Source organism: Arachis stenosperma, chromosome 5 (assembly GCF_014773155.1).
Source record: "Arachis stenosperma cultivar V10309 chromosome 5, arast.V10309.gnm1.PFL2, whole genome shotgun sequence".
NCBI classification, from domain to species: Eukaryota; Viridiplantae; Streptophyta; class Magnoliopsida; order Fabales; family Fabaceae; genus Arachis; species Arachis stenosperma.
Window position 1 is genome coordinate 67707197 of NC_080381.1, and position 5696 is coordinate 67712892.

General features: G+C 38.0%; 1 non-coding gene across 1 annotated transcript; it reads left to right on the forward strand.

Moving 5' to 3' along the window:
- Window positions 1-600: 600 nt before the first annotated feature.
- Window positions 601-708, forward strand: LOC130932272 (small nucleolar RNA R71). Its single transcript, XR_009067429.1, has one exon. It is a non-coding gene; the product is annotated as a small nucleolar RNA R71 (small nucleolar RNA).
- The last annotated feature ends 4988 nt before the right edge of the window (window positions 709-5696 follow it).

A 5696-nucleotide genomic window follows, 5' to 3' on the forward strand; every position in this document is an offset into this window, starting at 1 on the left:
TAGATCAGAGACCATTGTTGCTAAGTCAGAAGTATTCTGCTTAGAACTCTCTGTCTGTTGCTGAGAAGATGATGGAAAAGGCTTGCCATTGCTAAACCTGTTTCTTCCACCATTATTGTTATTGAAACCTTGTTGAGGTCTCTCTTGATTCTTCCATGAGAAATTGGGGTGATTTCTCCATGAAGAATTGTAGGTGTTTCCATAGGGTTCTCCTAGGTAATTCACCTCTTCCATTGAAGGGTTCTCAGGATCATAGGCTTCTTCCTCAGATGAAGCTTCCTTAGTACTGTTTGGTGCATTTTGCATTCCAGACAGACTTTGAGAAATCAAATTGACTTGTTGAGTCAATATCTTGTTCTGAGCCAATATGGCATTCAGAGTGTCAATCTCAAGAACTCCTTTCTTCTGACTAGTCCCATTGTTCACAGGATTCCTTTCAGAAGTGTACATGAATTGGTTATTTGCAACCATTTCAATTAGTTCCTGAGCCTCTGTAGGCGTCTTCTTCAGATGAAGAGATCCTCCAGCAGAGCTATCCAGAGACATCTTGGACAGTTCAGAGAGACCATCATAGAAAATACCTATGATGCTCCATTCAGAAAGCATGTCAGAAGGACACTTTCTGATTAATTGTTTGTATCTTTCCCAAGCTTCATAGAGGGATTCTCCATCCTTCTGTGTGAAGGTTTGGACTTCCACTCTAAGCTTACTCCATCTTTGTGGTGGGAAGAACTTTGCCAAGAAGGCATTGACTAGCTTTTCCCATGAGTCTAGACTTTCTTTAGGTTGTGAGTCCAACCAAGTCCTAGCTCTGTCTCTTACAGCAAAAGGGAATAGCATCAGTCTGTAGACCTCAGGGTCAACCCCATTAGTCTTGACTGTGTCACAGATTTGCAAGAATTCAGCTAAGAACTGATAAGGATCTTCCAATGGAAGTCCATGGAACTTGCAATTCTGTTGCATTAGAGAAACTAATTGAGGTTTAAGCTCAAAGTTGTTTGCTCCAATGGCAGGGATAGAGATGCTTCTCCCATAAAAATCAGGAGTAGGTGCAGTAAAGTCACCAAGCACCTTCCTTGCATTGTTTGCATTGTTATTGTTTTTGGCTGCCATGTCTTCTTCTTCCTTGAAGAATTCGGTCAGGTCCTCAACAGAGAGTTGAGCCTTAGCTTCTCTTAGCTTTTGCTTCAAGGTCCTTTCAGGTTCAGGGTCAGCTTCAACAAGAATGCCTTTGTCTTTGTTCCTGCTCATATGAAAGAGAAGAGAACAAGAAAATATGGAATCCTCTATGTCACAGTATAGAGATTCCTTTAGGTGTCAGAAGAAAAGAAGAGTAGAAGACAGAAGTAGAAAATTCGAACTTATCAAAGAAGATGGGGTTCGAATTTTGCATTAAGGAATAGTGTTAGTCCATAAATAGAAGGATGTGAGAAGAAGGGAAGTAATTTTCGAAAATTAAGTAAAAGATTTTGAAAACATTTTGAAAAACACTTAATTGATTTTCAAAAATAAGAGTGGGAAAGAAATCAAGTGATTTTTGAAAAAGATTTTGAAATTAGAAGTTAAAAAGATTTGATTGAAAACTATTTTGAAAAAGATGTGGTTGAAAAATTATGGTTTTAAAAAGATATGATTGAAAAGATATGATTTGAAAACAATTTTAAAAGATATGATTTGAAAACAATTTTAAAAAGATTTGATTTTAAAAATTAATGACTTGCCTAACAAGAAAAGATATGATTCAAACATAAAACCTTCCTCAACAGAAAAGGCAAAAAATGTTCAATCAAATCATTGATTGTTGGTAAGTATTTTTGAAAAAGGCAAGAAATTGATTTTGAAAACATTTGATTGAAAAGATATGATTTGAAAAAGATTTGATTTTGAAAAACTTTGAAAACTTGAAAAAAAATTGATTTTGAAAACAAAATCTTCCCCCTTTGCCATCCTGGCGTTAAACGCCTAGAATGGTGCACATTCTGGCGTTTAACGCCCAAACTACTACCCTTTTGGGCGTTAAACGCCCAGCCAGGCACCCTGGCTGGCGTTTAAACGCCAGTCTGTCTTCTTCACTGGGCATTTTCGAATGCTCAGCTTTTTCTGTATAATTCCTCTGCAGTATGTTCTGAATCTTCAATTCTTTGCATTATTGACTTGAAAAGACACAAATTAAAAATATTTTTGGATTTTTAATAATCAAAATGCAACAAGAATCAAATAATAATGCATGCAAGACACCAAACTTAGCAGTTTGTATACTACTGACACTATATGAGACACATAAACACTCAAGTCAATAGAATTCAAAGATCAAAACAAGGAAATCATTAAGAACAACTTGAAGATTAATTAAGACACATGCATGAATGCATAAACATGCAATTGACACCAAACTTAACATGAGACTCTAGACTCAAACAAGAAATATTTTTGGATTTTATGATTTTGTACCTTTTTTTTTTTTTGAATTTTTTCGAAAATTAAGTGAAAAGGAAAATAAAGGTATCAAAATTCTTAATTAGAATTCCAGGAATCATGCAATGTTAGTCTAAAGCTTTAGTCTAAAGGAATTAGGCATAGCTAGCTAAGCTTCAGCAGGACATTGCATTCAAGAGCTCAATTGATGAGGATCAATCAGCTTTGGTGATGATAAGAACATCACCTTGAAACACTAGAATTCATTCTTAAGAACTCTGAAAAAAAATACCTAATCTAAGCAACAAGATGAACTGTCAGTTGTCCATACACAAACAATCCCCGGCAACGGCGCCAAAAACTTGGTGCGCAAAATTGTGAACAATACTTTTCACAACTCTCATAATCCCTGGTCATGAACTCCAAAAACTTGGTAGCTCAATACCATGGCATTACACAACTTCGCACAACTAACCAGCAAGTGCACTGGGTCGTCCAAGTAATACCTTACGTGAGTAAGGGTCGATCCCACGGAGATTGTTAGCATTGAAGCAAGCTATGGTCATCTTGTAAATCTTAGTCAGGCAAACTCAAATATATATGATGATGAACGAAAATAATATAAAAGATAAAGATAGTGATACTTATGCATATCATTGGTGTAAGAGCTTCAGACAAGTGTATGAAGATGCCTTCCCTTCCGTCTCTCTGCTTTCCTACTGCCTTCATCCAATCCTTTCTTACTCCTTTCCATGGCAAGCTCGTGTAGGGTTTCACTGTTGTCAGCAGCTACCTCCCATCCGCGCAGTGAAAGCTAATGCACGCACTCTGTCACAGTGCTGCCAATCACCGGTTTGGTTCCCTCCCCTACCGGAATAGAATCACTCTTTTGCGTCTGTCACTAACGCCCAGTAGGTTACAGGTTTGAAGCACGTCACAGTCATTCAATCATTGAATCCTACTCAGAATACCACAGACAAGGTTAGACCTTCCGGATTCTCTTGAATGCTGCCATCAGGTCCTGCCTATACCACGAAGACTCTGATCTCACGAAATGGTTGGCTCGTTTGTCAGGCGAGCACTCGGTTGTCAGGCGATCAACCATGCATCGTGCAATCAGGAATCCAAGAGATATTCACTAAGCCTCAGATGCTTGTAGAACAAGAATGGTTGTCAGTCACCTTGTTCATGAGTGAGAATGGTGATGGGCGTCAATCATCACCTTCATCATGTTGAAGAACAAGTGATATCTTGGACAAAGAACAAGCGGAATTGAATGGAAGAACAATAGTAATCGCATTAATACTCGAGGTACAGCAGAGCTCCACACCTTAATCTATGGTGTGTAGAAACTCCACCGTTGAAAATACATAAGAACAAGGTCTAGGCATGGCCGAATGGCCAGCCTCCCAAAGGTCTAAGATAGCATAAAACAAAGATAGCTACCAAAAGTCCTCCATGTCTCTATACAATAGTAAAAGGTCCTACTTATAGAAAACTAGTACATAGATGAGTAAATGACATAAAAATCCACTTCCGGGCCCACTTGGTGTGTGTTTGGGCTGAGCAATGAAGAAATTTCGTGTAGAGACTCTCCTTGGAGTTAAACGCCAGCTTTAGTGCCAGTTTGGGCGTTTAACTCCCAATTAGGTGCCAGTTCCGGCGTTTAACGCTGGAATTTCTTGAGGTGACTTTGAACGCCGGTTTGAGCCATCAAATCTTGGGCAAAGTATGGACTATTATATATTGCTGGAAAGCCCAGGATGTCTACTTTCCAACACCGTTGAGATCTCGCCAATTGGGCTTCTGTAGCTCCAGAAAATCCACTTCGAGTGCAGGGAGGTCAGAATCCAACAGCATCTGCAGTCCTTTTGAGTCTTTGGATCAGATTTTTGCTCAGGTCCCTCAATTTCAGCCAGAAAATACCTGAAATCACAGAAAAACACACAAAATCATAGTAAAGTCCAGAAAAGTGAATTTTAACTAAAAACTAATAAAAATATACTAAAAACTAACTAGATCATACTAAAAATATACTAAAAACAATGCCAAAAAGTGTACAAATTATCCGCTCATCATTCATCTTATAACCACTTATTTCCCTTCTTGTGTGCATTGTTCTCCTTCTATGATTGTAATCCTTGATTTGTTTGATTCTTTATGTCCATTATTCCATGTATAAATGCATTTATATGATTGAAGCCATCATTTTATTTAGCTCACTTACCCAAATAGCCTTACCTTTATCAACTTTTGCTAGCCAACTTTGAGCCTACGATTAACCCACTTGTTCTTAATTTAGCACATTACAAGCCTTAAAGTGAAAAACAATAAATGTCCTTTATTTGGATCTTTGATTAGCTTAGTGATGAGCGGATAATTTATACACTTTTTGGCATTATTTTTAGGTAGTTTTTAGTATATTTTACTTACTTTTATTATATTTTTATTAGTTTCTATGCAAAAATCACATTTCTGGACTTTACTATAAGTTGGTGTGTTTTTCTATAATTTCAAGTATTTTCTGGCTGAAATTGAGGGACCTGAGCAAAAATCTGATTCAGAAGCTGAGAAAGGACTGCAGATGCTGTGGGATTCTGACCCTCCTGCACTCGAAGTAAATTTTCTGTAGCTACAGAAGCCTAATTGGTGCGCACTTAATTGCGTTGGAAAGTAGACATCTTGGGCTTTCCAACAATATATAATAGTTTATACTTTGCCCGAAGTTTGATGGCCCAAACTGGCGTTAAAAGCCAGCCAGAGACCCTTTTCTGGCGTAAAACGCCAGAACTAGCACACTTCTTGGCGTTACGCCCATTTTGGCACCCAGGGTGGCGTTTAACTCCAATTTGAGGCATATTCACGTGAAAACTTGAAAGCTCAGCCGAAACACTCACCAAGTGGGCCCCAGAAGTGGAATTCTGCACTATATACACCTAGTTACTCATTTTCTGTAAACCTAAGTTACTAAGTTTAGTATAAAAACTACTTTTAGAGATTCATTTGGCAACTCATGACATTTTACATCTCATATTGTATCTTCTACGGTATGAGTCTCTAAACCCCATTGGTGGGGGTGAGGAGCTCTGCTATGTCTCAATGGATTAATGCAATTACTATTATTTTCTATTCAATCACGCTTGATTCTATTCTAAGATACTCACTCGTACTTCAAAATAGAGAATATGATGATCCATGACACTCATCATTATCCTCAACTTTATGAACGCGTGCCTGACAACCTGATGGGCGGAATTCACTACCCTTTCCCAATAATATTG